Source organism: Choloepus didactylus, chromosome 18 (assembly GCF_015220235.1).
Source record: "Choloepus didactylus isolate mChoDid1 chromosome 18, mChoDid1.pri, whole genome shotgun sequence".
In the NCBI taxonomy this organism is placed as follows: domain Eukaryota; kingdom Metazoa; phylum Chordata; class Mammalia; order Pilosa; family Megalonychidae; genus Choloepus; species Choloepus didactylus.
Genome location: NC_051324.1, coordinates 23,752,296 through 23,766,634, shown reverse-complemented (window position 1 = coordinate 23,766,634; position 14,339 = coordinate 23,752,296). Strand labels below are relative to the sequence as shown.

At 36.7% G+C, this 14,339-nt stretch overlaps 1 protein-coding gene across 2 annotated transcripts in view; it reads left to right on the top strand.

Annotated features, from left to right (window-relative positions):
- SSH2 (slingshot protein phosphatase 2) overlaps window positions 1-14,339 on the top strand; it is a 312,067-nt gene that overhangs the window by 113,337 nt on the left and 184,391 nt on the right. The window lies entirely within an intron of this gene.

Genomic DNA, 14,339 nt, shown 5'->3' with positions numbered 1-14,339 from the left:
TAGAAAGTATTTTGAATAGCAGTGATGGCTCTTATTTACAACATTTTTCTTTGCTACATATACCATAATGGAGTAAAAGATGCCGTAATATTTAATTTTTTATTGTTGGAGACAATGATTTTAATGAATTCCTATTTATCTGCTATTGTGTGTTTTTAGTTGTTTGATAACTGAAGTCTTCTGAATGGCTTAACAGAGAAACAAGTCTTGTTGCTTTTTAGAGCATCTCTTCAACTATACAAATGTATTTCTCAACCTGAGCATCTTTGCAATAATAGACATAGAAGTCTTTCAAATGCTGAATTGTAGTACATGCTTGATTTTAAAAGAAATCATTAATAGAGGAAAATATTGGTGTAGTTTTACCTTATCAGGAAAAATTATTGATGTTTATGTGTGATTTATAGTGATTTTGTATATATGTCCCATAAGAACACTTAGAACTACTGCTGTGGTACCCCGAAGGGTAGAAATGTTAGTTCCTCAAGTTATAGTTGTGCAGCTTGGGTCTGAGTTTTTAAAGAATAATGAACTTTTAAAGAAGTTACCTTAGAATAAGAGCAGTTTCTGGAGTTGTATGCTTGGTTTTTACTGGGTTAACATTAGCTTCAGTTAAAACTTTTGAATTATAAACTGTGTAATTAAAAGTAAAAGAGCTTAGTCTCATTTTCAAAAGCTGAATCATGATTTATTTCTTGAATTAATATGATAGAAACATTAAAATTCAGGACCACTGAAATAGGCCAACATTTGTTTTCAGGTTGTGGTGTGTAAGTTTTGTTGTGTTTAATTGTTTGCTTGTGTTTTAAAGAAACTGAAAGAGCTAGCTCTACTAATGGAAGAAAAAATACATTGTTTTGCTCTGATGATTCTAAAACTGTACAGGCTTATTGTGGTTCATAGATGATTACCAAGAAAGCTGGTTAAATGCCAATGAACTGTTTTTACTGTTTTATACAATATGTATGAATTTCTGGGAGTGATGGTGGTGGTGGTGCCTCCCATTACCTTATGTCAAATAGTTAAGCATTCTCGTTGATGTTGCCATCATCTGTTTAACACTCCCAGTATGTTTTCTGAATGTCTGTTTACTTAAAATGGTTTGGAATGACAAAACTAACAAGCAATAAAATCTGAATTCAAAAAAAAAAAAAAAAATACTAGCAAAACAAATCTAACAGCACATCAAAACAGTTATACATCATGATCAAGTGGGATTTATCCCAGGTATGCCAGAGTGGTTTAACATAAGAGAATACAAGAAAATCAATCAATGTAATACCTCACATTAACAGAACAAAGAAAATAAACACATGATCATCTCAATTGGCACTAAAAGGCTATTTGACAAAATCGAGCACCCTTCCTGATAAAAACACACAGAAAACTAGGGACAGAAGGGAACTTCCTCAGCATGGTAGAAAGCATATGAAAAACCCACAGCTAACATCATACTCAATGGTGAAAGACTGAAAGCTTTCCCTCTAAGATCAGGAACAAGACAAGGATGCCCAGTGTCACCACTGTTATTCAAATTTGTACTAGAAGTTCTAGCCAGAGCAATTTGTAGGGGGAGGGGGGACAAAAGGCATCTAAATTGGAAAGGAAAAAGTAAAACTTTTCCCATTTGCAGATTACATGCTCCTATATATAGGAAAATCTAAAACAAAACTACTAGAGCTGATAAATGAACAAAGTGGTGGGGTACAAGATCAAACCCCGAAAATCAGTAGTGGTTCTCTACACAAGCAGTGAACAATGGGAAGAAGAAATCAAGAAAAGAGATTCCGTTCACAATAGCAATTAAAAGAATCAGATATCTAGGAATAAATCTAACCAAGGATATAAAGGACTTGTACACAGAAAACTAGAAAACATTGCTTAAAGAAATTAAAGAAGACCCAAATAAATGGAAGTATATTCTGTGTTCATGGATTGGAAGAGTAAATATTATTAAGCTGTCAACACTACCCAAAGCAATTTACAGATTCAGTGCAATCCCAATCAAAATTCCAACAACTGTCTTTGCAGAAATGGAGAAGCCAATGTTCAGATTCATATGGAAAGTGTAAAAGGCCCCAAATAACAAAAAACATCTTGAAAAAGAAGAACAAAGCTGGAGGACTCACACTTCCTGATATTAAAACTTATTACAAAGCCACAATGATCAAAACAGCATGGTACTGGGGGGAGGCGGGGCAAGATGGTAGCATAGAAACGTGTGGAATTTAGTCAGTCCTCTAGAGCAACTAGTAAATAACTAGGAACAACTAGTAAATAATCTGGAACAACTGATGGGAGACATCTGTGACTGGGCAAACATTGTACACCAGCCTGGAATGGGTGGAATGGCTGAGATTGCAGAATTGTAAATAAAGCTCCCCAAACGTGGAGCTCTTGCCCCTCCCCCATGGGTATAGTGGGCTGAGCTGAAATGCTTCCATGTGGAAAAAAGAAACAGGTTACAGGGAAAGTAACTCAACCAAGCTCCAACACAGTTTTAATTAACAAATTTGGACTGCTGAATACAAGCTACAAGCACAGATAATCCCAGACAAAGCAGGAAAGGAAACTGAGGTTCCTCCCAGCAGAGAGGAGGCAGGGCTGATGGGAAAAAAATACATAAATAAAAACAGAGGCTTTTGGAGATAGCTGAGCTCAGAATACTAGAAAATGGATGTGTCCCAAGAAAAGGGGCTCAGAGAACTGGGTACCAACACCAGTTGACTGGCGAAACTGAGGGACTGGGGACTGGCTCGGAAAAGGGGCTTTCTCTCTATTTCTTTTTTTTCCTCTCATTCTAAGAAGCTCATTAGAGAAAGCCTCAGGCATTTTCAGTTATCAGTGTTGACCCAGGCAATGGTGAAGTTAACAAGATTCAGAGGGACAAAGGAGGAATTCAAGTGGAGAAGATAGCTCCCTAAAGGGTGTATCTTCCCTAAGAAAAGGGGGGCAGGACCAAGCTCAAGTGATGGCCCTCCCTCAGAGAATTCAGACCCTAGGGCCTGGGGGGAAAAAAAAAACAAAAATGAAGTAAGCTTGGTTTCTGACACCCTCCGCCCCTGGCCAGGACAGGGTCCGCTGAGAATTAAAGGGACCACACCTCTTTACACCAGTAGAGAGCTGCAAGCTGACAAGTGCCACTTGCTGGGCAGGATAAGAGAAGCACAGAGTCTAGAGGCCTCACAGGAAAGTCTGTCAATCTTCTAGGGCTCACCCTCAGGGAAACCTGATACTGAATACAGCCTCCTCCTGAGACCTGAGCCCATCTGGTGTGGGAAAATATGATTGGGATAATCAAGGAAACCAGATGCCTAGACAACAAAACATTACAAATCTTACCCTAGGAAAAATGAAGATATGGCCCAGTCAAAGGAACAAACTTACTCTTCAACTGAGATGCAGGAATTGAAACAACTAATTAAAGATCTTCAAACAAATATGCTAAAACAATTAAAAAATCAAATCAACAAGTTGAGGGACAATATGGCAAAAGAGATGAAGGATATAAAGAAGACATTGGGTGAACATAAGGAAAAACTTGAAAGTTTAAAAAAACAATTGGCAGAACTTACAGGAATGAAAGGCACAATACAAGAGATGAAAAACACAATGGAGACATACAACAGATTTGAAGAGGCAGAAGAAAAGATTCATGAACTGAACAACAGGACATCTGAAATCCTACATACAAAAGTACAGATAGGGAAAAGAATGGAAAAATATGAGCAATGTCTCAGGGAATTGAATGGCCACATGAAGAACATGAATCTGTGTGTCATGGGGGACCCAGAAGGAGAAGAGAAGGGAAAGGGGGCAGAAGCAATAATGGAGGAAATAATCACTGAAAATTTCCCATCTCTTATGAAGGACATAAAATTACAGATCAAGATGTGCAGCATAACCCAAACAGAATAGATCCAAATAGACCTATGCCAAGACACGTAATAATCAGATTATCAAATGTCAAGACAAAGAGAGAATTCTGGAAGCTGTAGGAGAAAAGCGATCCGTCACATACAAGGGAAGCTCAAAAAGACTATGCGGATTTCTCAGTAGAAACCATGGAGGTGAGAAGGCAGTGGTGTGATATATTTATGATACTGAAAGAGAAAAACTGCCAACGAAGAATTTTATATCTGGCAAAACTCTCCTCCAAATATGAGGGAGTTTAAAACATTCTCTGACAAGCAGACAATGAGAGAGTTTGTGAACAAGATACCTGCTTTACAGGAAATACTAGAGAGAGCCCTACAGGCAGATAGGAAAAGACAGGAGAGAGGTTTGGAGCACAATTTTGGGTGATGGTAGCACAATAATGTAAGTACACTGAACAAAGATGACTGTGAGTACAGTTGAAAGAGAAAGTTCAGGGGCATGGAGGACACCAGAAGGAAAGATAGAGGATAAAGACTGGGACTGTATAACTTAGTGAAACCTAGAGTGGTCAATGATTGTGATTAGATATGCAAATGTGTTTTTACATGAGGGAGAACAAAAGATAGTCAACTTTGCAAGGTATAAAAAGGGGGTGGTATTAGGTAAAAAATGCAATCAATGAAACTAGAGTCTATAGTTAATGGTAACACTGTAATATTCTTCCTTTAATTGTAACAAAGGCAATATACCAACGTTAAATGCCTATAAGAGGGGGATATGAGGGAGCAGTATAGGGTCCTTGGCATTGGTGCTGGTGTCTGACTTTTTTATTGTATTTGATTTTAATTTTATCTTTTCTTTTGTTGCTTTCTAGTTGTCATTTTTTTCTTTCTTCTTATTTTGTCTTTTTACTTTTCTCACCTTTTCTTTCTTTGTGGAAGAAATGGAACTGTCCTTACATAGCTAGTGATAGTGAATGCATAACTACATGATTACATAGGGAACCATGGGTTGTTTACTTAGGATGAAATGTATGGTGCGTGAATAAAACTGTCTAAAAAATAAACAGAGGGATACAGGTGCTGGAGAAAACATGGAGAAAGGGCAGTGGTGGGGAAGTAGAATGGTGCAGCCCATCTGGAGGGCAGCATGGTGGTTCCACAGGAAGCTAAGCATGGGGTAGCCGTATGGTCCTGCAACCCAGTTATTGGATATTTACTTGGAAGAACTGAAAAGAGTCGCATGAATGGACATTTGCACAGTGGGGTTTATGGTGTTAGTATTCACGATTTGCAGTGGATGGAGGTGGCCTAAGGTGATGAACGGAATGGTGAACTGCGGTGTATACATACAATGGAGTATTGAGCTGCTACAAGAAGGAGCAAAGTTTTGAGGTGAATGGACATTGTGGGCAGTATGTTCGGTGAAATAAACCAGAAATGAAAAGAAAAACATTATAATGCCTCACTAATATGGACTAACTATAATGTGCAACTCTGAGAATTGAATCTGGGAGCATGAGTTATCAGGGGAAGGCTTATTGTAAAGATTCCTAGATTGTAAGCTCTTACATCTGTTACATCTGTTCCTGAGTTGTAATGGTTATTTCTAAATTCTGAGATGCTGAGCTCTTTGTGTATAACCTGGTCGGTCCCTGGAGCTTTGGGTATCTGTGTGACACCTGAGACTCAGAGCAAAAGTCCAGCAGCTTTGAATGTCAGCATTACCCCATACAGCAAATGTTAAGGAGTCTGAAAAAAGAGGTCAGATTTCAATTAGAGATACGAACGAAATGGACTTGGTTAGAACTTCAGTAAATCAGACTGTGCCAGTTTGAATGTATTATGTTCCCCCAAACGCCATTATCTTTGATGTAATCTTGTGTGGGCAGACATATCAGTGTTGATTAGATTGTAATTCTTTGAGTGTTTCCATGGAGATGCAACCCACCCAACTGTGGGTGATGACTCTGATTGGATAGTTTCCATGGAGGTGTGACCCACCCATTCAGGGTGGGTCTGAATTAGTTCACTGGAGCTCTATATAAGCTCAGGCAGAAGGAGCGAGCTTGCTACAGCCAAGAGGGACACTGAAAAATGCGCAGGAGCTGAGAGAGGAACTGAAGTTTACAGAGATGTTTTGGAGACAGCCTTTGAAAGCAGACTTTTTCTCCAGAGAAACTAAGGTAGGACAAAAGCCCCAAGAGCAACTGAGAGTGACATTTTGGAGAGAAGCTGAAGCCTAGAGAGGAATGTCCTGGGAGAAAGCCATTTTGAAACCAGAACTCCAGAGCAGACGCCAGCCACGTGCCTTCCCAGCTAACAGAGGTTTTCCGGACACCATTGGCCATCCTCCGGTGAAGGTACCCGATTGTTGATGCATTACCTTGGACACTTTATGGTCTTAAGACTGTAACTTTGTAACCAAATAAACCCCCTTTTATAAAAGCCAATCCATTTCTGGTGTTTTGCATTCTGGCAGCATTAGCAGACTAGAACATAGACTAAAGGGTAAAGGATGATACTGATGGTGTTTTTAAAACCTCAACTTCTGTGAGACCAAAGGAAGAGTCACTTAATAGAAGCAAAATCTATATTGTTTGTAACACACTATGTGATTTAACTTGTATGGTTAGTTTATTTAAACAACATAATTTCATGGAATGTTGAATGGGGAGTGAAATCTGGTTAGTTTCTACAGGCTAGTGTGAAGCCCCAGTACATCCCAGAGTAATTTTGGCAAAGAATAAAAATGTATTTGCAAAGACCCCTTGAGGACTGGGGGGAAACATAGAAATATTAATTGATGATATTCTGACAAGCATTGGTGACTGCCAATTTGGAAGGCTGAGCCCTCGATCTTGAGACTTGCCCTTATAAGGCTTGTTGCTGCCTAGTAGAGGTTAAGCCTACTTAAAATGGTGCTAAGAGTCACCCCCAGAGAAACTCTTTTGTTGCTCAGATGTGGCCTCTCTCTCTATGCCAGTTCTGCAGGTAAACTCACTGCCCTCCCCACTACGTGGGACATGACTCCCAGGGGTGTAGGTATCCCTGGCAATGGGGGATATTACTCACAGGGATGAGGTTGGCCCTGGCATCGTGGGATTGAGAAAGCCTTCTTGGACCAAAAGAGGGAAGGCAAATGAAACAAAATAAAGGTTTAATGGCTGAGAGATCTCATATAAAGTTGAGAGGTCATTCTGGAAGTTATTCTCATGCATTATGTAGATATCCCTTTTTAGTTTTTAGTGTATTGGAATACCTGGAGAGAAATACCTGAAACTGTTGAACTGCAACCCATAGCCTTTATTCTTGAAGATGGTTGTATAACTATGTAGCTTACACTGTGTGACTGTGTGATTGTGAAAACTTTGTGGCTCCCACTCCCTTTACACAGTGTATGGACAGAGGAATAGAAAAATGAGGACAAAAAGTAAATGAATAATAGGGAGGGATGGGGGGTATGGGATGTTTTGGGTGTTCTTTTTTACTTCAACTCATTCTTTTTTATGTGTGGTAATGAAAATGTTCAAAAATTGATTGTGGTGATGAGCGCACAACTATTTAATGGTACTGTGAACAATTGGTGGTACACCGTGGATGATTGTATGGTATGTGAATATATCTCAATAAAATTGAAAAAAGAAAGATAGCCGAAATATGCATCATTGGCCCACCATAACTAACATCACAGGTACAATCCAAATCCTGGAGTAATCTCAAAGAGTGAAATGTAGGAAAAGCATGCCTCTGATTTGGTCCTGCAAAGACAACTTTTGTTTGCTCTGTATATATTTAAAACATTTCTATTATCATGGAAATTTAAGCAGATAAGAATAGTAAGAGCATTTTATTATTGTGACTTATAGTTCACAGGGGATTTCTTATCTGATTTGTGCTTCCTAGAAAATATGAAGTGATTACCAATTAAGCCTGGCTAAGGTAACCAAATTGAGACTATTAAATGTCATACATTTCACATGCAGGTGTGTTAACTTGAACTTCCACATTAGGCAAGGAATGATTCATTAGCTATATTGTGCAAAAGTTGCAAAATATCCTAGGACTTATCCAATGATTATATACAGGTAAATTAATGACAGAATAGAAGATTGCAAATGTATACCCTGGGAGGTTTGAAAGCCATAAGTGAGAAAGAATCATCAGCATGTATGACATGTACTTAAAATTGCATGTGTTTTTAAAATCAAGTTTTGCTCTCTGCTTCAAAATATGCGTGTGCTAATAAAAATATTAAAATAAAACAGTAAAGTTTTATCTTATAAAAAGGGATCAAAAAACTTTTTCAGTAAAAGTCCAAATAATAAATGTATTTGGCTTTGCCAGCCATGTATTTCTCATCATTGTGGTGAGAAAGCAGCAAAGACAATATGTAAACAATGAGCATGGTTGTGTTTTAATAAAAATTTATTTACAAAAACATGTAGCAGGGCTGGAATTGGCCCTTCAGTTGTAATGTATTGACTCCTTCCCTAAACTGTTGAGCAACAGTGAAATGCCTTGAAAATGAACCATGTTTATCTTGTGATTTTTATCTCCCAGAGAAAATGATTTGTGTAGACCTAAAGAAGTATGGTGGGATGGTCTAACTAAACCTATACTGAAAATTTAAAATTCACCTGCAGTATTATCTTAACATAAAAAACTGTGCTAACTATCCATCCTGATCACTCTGAAGATCCAATTCTAATCCACCATTAATAAATATTTAGAATTCCATTGCTAAGTTTTTAGTTGAGGAATATAAAGGATAATAATGAAATTGCAAGAGTATGTAACTTCCACTTTTTCCAAATATTGTTAGAATTATCCAAATACAACCTAAATTTACTCTAAAATTCTGTGAGACCAATCCCAATTATAGCTTATGGTCAGTCTCATCACATTACAGGCACACCTTATGAGTTTAAAAAACTGGCAAGGAACTCAGCTGGAAACAGAACCTATGGATTTAAAGATCAGATTTCCCCTTACCACAGCATTCTTATAAGTTAAATTGGATTAGTAAACTTCACATACTTTATAGGATTTCTTCAAGGATAAAATTTAATAATATGTCTGAAATTGTTTTTTAATTATATATTTAAAAATTTAAGGGTTTGTTATTTTTGTTTGGTTAGCTTCCTAGTACATTAGTGTTAGGAAAGATTTTAGAAGTTAAACCATGTTTAACATTATGTAGGTTATTACTTAAAGTTGTGTTTATGGTTATCTACCAAAAAACAGAAAACGTGGTACTGGCACAAGGACAGATAAATAGACCAATGGAATAGGATTTAATAGGATTTAGAGTTCAGAAATAAACGCTCATTCACATCTATGCCCAACTGATTTTTGACAGGGGTGCCAAGTCCACTCAATGGGGAAAGAATAGTAGTCTCTTCAACAAACAGGAAAACTGGATATCCATATGCAAAAGAATGGAGGTGGACCCCTAACTCACACCATATACAAAAATTAAACCCAAATGGATCAAAGACCTAAATATAAAACCAAAACTATAAAACTGCTGGAAGAAAACAGGAAAATATCTTCAGGACCTTGTGTTGGGCAGGGGTTTCTTAGACTTTACACCAAAAGTATGAGCAACAAAAGAAAAAAAATAGGTGAATGGAACTTTGTCAATATTAAAAACTTTTTTGCATCAAAAGACTTCATCATGAAAGTAAAGAGAACCTACAGAATGGGAGAAAATATTTGGAAATCACATACCCAATAATGGTTTAATATCCAGAATAAAGAAATCCTTCAACTTAACAACCACAAAAAAAAGACAACCCAATTTTTTAAATGAAAAAAAAAAAAACACAAAAACTTAAATAGACGTTTCTCCAAAGAAGATATACAAATGGCCAGTAAGTATATGAGAAGATACTGAATATCATTAGCCATTAGGGAAATGCAAATGAAAACCATAATGAGATGCTATTTTGCACCCACTACAATGGCTACTATTTAAAAAAACTGAAGATAAATGTTGGACAGAATGTGGAGAAATAGGATCATTCATTGTTGGTGAGAATGTAAAACGGTGCAGCCCCTCTGGAAAACAGTTTGGCAATTCCTCAGAAAGTTAAGTATAGAATTACCACATGACTCAACAATACCACTCTAGGTATATACCCGAAGTAATTGAAAGCAGGGACTCAAACAGATGTTTTCACACTGAAGTCTGTAGTTGGCATTACTCACAATTGCCAAAAGGTGGAAGTAACCCAAATGTCCACCGATAGATGAACAAATAAACAAAATGTGGTATACAGATGAGTGGATAAACAAATTGTGGTATATACATACTACGGAATATTATTCTTCCATAAAAAGGAATGAACTTCTGATACATGTGATGACATGAATGAGGCTTGAAAACATGCTAAGTAAAAGAAGTCAGACACAAAAGGACAGATTGTATGATCTCACTAATATTAAATAATTAGAATAAGCAAATTACTGGAGATAGAAATTAGAATACAGTTTATCAGAGGCTAGGGGGTGAGGGGTGGTCTGAGGGGGAGTAGCAAATGGAGAGTTAATACATATTGGTTACAGAGTTCCTGTTTGGGGTAATGGAAAAGTTTTCGCAATGGAGAATTGTGATGGTAGCACAACATTGTGAATATAATTAACACCACAGTGTTATATATTTGAGTATGGTTAAAGGAGAGATTTTAGTTTTTATATATGTTACCAGAATAAAAATTTTATAACACCAAAGGCTGTGTAATACAAACAGTGAACTATAATGTAAACCAGGGACTATATAATAGTATAATTATAATAATATTGTTTCAGCAATTGTAACCAAGGTACCACATTAATGCAGTGTTAATAATAGGGAGAACTGTGGGTGGGTGGGGTGTATTATATGAGAATGCTGTATTTTCTGCATGATTTTTCTGTAAACCTACATCTTCTCTAATTTTTTTTAATAAAAAGGGATACATGGTCAATGGTAGAAAATGTAAAAATAGAGATTTACAAAACAAAATAAAACCACTACCAACAAAAAGATATACAAATGGCTCTTTGACATATGAAAAATATATTCAATAGCCCTCATAACCTCTACTGTTTTTCACATCTCAGATTGGCAAAGATAAAAAAAGTTTGATATTGCATTAGGTAGGCAGGGGTAGTGGGAAATGGCTTTGTTATATATCGTGGGTAGAGTGTGAATTAGAATAACATCCAAGGAGGGCAGGACAGTTTGGCAGTATCTATCAGAATTCTAAAGGCCCATAACCTTTGCTCCAGAAATTTCATTGGTAGAAATTTATCACCCAGGTATATTCCTGTATGTGTGAAATTATGTATAGCTAAGGTTATTCTTTGCTATATTGTTTGTAATAGCAAAAAATTAGAACTATCCTAGATGTCCTTTGGTAGGGGATTGAGGTGTTTCCATATAACCTAATATGGAATCATTCCCTAGATACATTGTTAAAATACCAAGGTGCAAAGCAGTGTGTATATCATTTGCCTAAAAAAAAAAAAGAAAAAAAAAAAAAAGTAGAAAAAAGAATATCCCTAGGTGCTTAAATATGCTTAGATTGTATCTATTAAAAATAGGATTGTCTTTTGGGAGAAAAACTGGTTTGTAGGGTGATGAGGTGGTGAGCAGATGTGAGAGTGAGACTTAGTATTTATGGTTTATCTTATTGTACTTTGTGCATTTCATACTATGTGCAGGTTACCTTTTTAAAAAATGCTAAAATAAAAGAAGGGGTAGAAAAAAATTTCTTAAAAGAAAAATAATAAAGATGGCTCTTATCCTCACAAGCCTACAGCCTAGCAAAAGAGAAGGATATAGAAATAGATTGTTAAAATACAGTGTGGTAAGTGCAGTAATGTAGTAGAGGTGTGTTCTGATTACAGTTGTGGCACAAGAAAAAGAGTAATCCATTCCTTACTTAATATGTCAAGTTAGAAAGTGAACAAAAGTTAGGTACACACTCTGATTACAACAACAGAAAAACTACATATAAATGGATAAATAACAAAAGGAGAATCAAAAACACAAAGAAGAGACCTTAATGTCATTTCATTCACAATAATGAGTATATGAGGGGCTTTTAGAGTGTAAAAGTTGTCTTTGACACTTTACTATTGATTCACTTTGGATGATTGAATTCTTTGATTCACTTTAGATGATTTATAATAATATAATCCGGTATTCTGCAGGGTCTTAGCTCTAGATTAGAGTCTTTTATTCATAGTCTTTAAAGATGAGAGGATAGGTAATACTGTAATGGCCCTAAATTGATATAGGCGATAAACAGTCTTTATCATATTTACTGTCTACCTTTTTCTCACCATATAAGCCTGGATCTCTGCAGACTATTGTGAGGAACCTTGGAACTGGTTAATGTATGGGTTCCATCTATAGAATTGGCTAGTGGTCTTCTGGGGAGATTTCTTTCTAAACTTTTTATATGAAACTGCTTTTTTCCTTCGTAAGGAGCTCCTTTGACACTAGCAGACCCTCATCAGGGCCACTACCACTGGACTGTAGGAATGTAGTCTAGTCAACTAGTAGAGAAACACCATGCATATGGTTTAATTTTATAAATATCATTTGGAAGTGGAAATGGAAGCTGAGGAATGGTTGCTTGTTTTGATCCTAGCTGTGGTTTTGTTCTGAAGCTGGCTTTTCACAAATACCAATGAGAGTGTTCTGTCACTTGCAGGAAAAAGTTAGTTGCTTGGAAACGTCTGTGCCGCTTTGTTTCCCACAATACTAGGTAACTATGTAATGTGTGTAATTATGGTGCTGAGCAAAGCTTCAGGTTGATCAAGGTTAATTGTTGACAGGATTTGAAATGTTAATAATGTCTCCCCCAAAATTGCTTTTCCAAAATAGATTGTTCCAGCTTCACAAAAGATTTAAATACCGTTGATTCTTCTTTCAGCGAGATGTAATTCTAGGCCTGGAAAAAGGGATCTTCTGATTTTAAAATTTTCTAAGGAATTAGTACACAAAAATGTACTGAGAATGTCCCTAAAATGTATTTAGAAAATGTCCTTCAAAAATGTGTACTAATTCCTCTAAAGTTTGCTGCATCACAGGCTTACAGGGATCCTCACTGCCTGACATTTATTATCTTTGGCCTGTTTTCTAAAACATGCATTTCTGTCTTTGATCCATTTTGTGGAACTAGGGAGACAAGCCGACGCATTCAGGCTTTTGGTAAAAGTCCTGGGAGTTTTGGATGGGTGAGAATCTATTCTAAAGTTAACAGTGGATTCAGACTCTGCCCAGAAAATCTTTGTTTTGTGTTTAAATTTGTTTTGTAACTTAAGAACATAAGAGGACAGGATTTTTTAAAGGGAGTTTCCTGCCAAGTGCTGCAAAGGGAAAATTTAATAAAAGTGTAGTCAGTGAGAGTCCAGTGTAATCAGGTTCACTTACTGAATTTGTCAGAGACTTCCTGTGGTGAGATGGTTCACAGATGGTAAATAATTCCATTTAAAAAAAATAAAAGTGAGCTTTCTCATGTCCAAAATGATGACTCCACCTGCACAGCTGCCTTTTCTTTCACTCAGTACTCTAAATGAAGGCCCAAAAGCATCAGCTAAATGTTCTGTCAGTGGAGAGGGTGTTGGGTGAGAAAGAAATTGGCCAGAAATAAGGCTTTACCCAACTGTTGCGGGAAGATGAACAGAGGTTATATTGTGTATAACTATCTTCTTAAAAATAATTGTTATGTAATATGATATATAGCCTTGCTACTACAACCTAAAGTGGCATGGGCTTATAGTGATCTAGAATATGCATGCAAGAGCTATAATTATGTTGATTTTTGTCTGTATTCATTTTGGATATTCCCTCCCTCCCCCTTTTCTTTTTACCTGTATTCTTTCTTTCAAGGTTTTGTGTTTGTCCTGTCCAGCTTCAAGAAGGTACAAAGTTACAGTGTGTGTTACCTGGAACTTCCTGGGGCTGAGCATTTTATTCCTGTGGAAATTTGTTTACCCCATTTGAAGAAGAATGACAGAGAAATCCAAGTTTATCTTATTGCTGTTGACTATTATTTAAAATAGGAAAAGGAACTTAATCCTTGTAATCCTTGAACTTCTTTACCAAACACTTAATATGTGGCAGGCACTGTTTTAGTTAAGATACACCTGTGAACAAAAACAAAAATCCCTATCCCTGTGAAGCCAATAGTCTGATGCTTGTTGCTGTTTTACTCTCTGTCTCTGCCAAGGAAAGAATCACACCTGGGTTCAAATTCTAGCACTACTATATATTGTCTTTGTTCTTGGGAAGTCTCTTCCCCTCTTTGAGCTTCTTATTTGCAAGATGCCTTAGAATTATGCTGTTTGTTATCATTCATATAGGGATCTCAAAAAATCATTCATTTGCATTAGTTCCATAAGAGGAATTTCCTTGTAAATTCTTGGGTTTGTAGTCAGCAGGGCTTATGCAGAATAATTTAA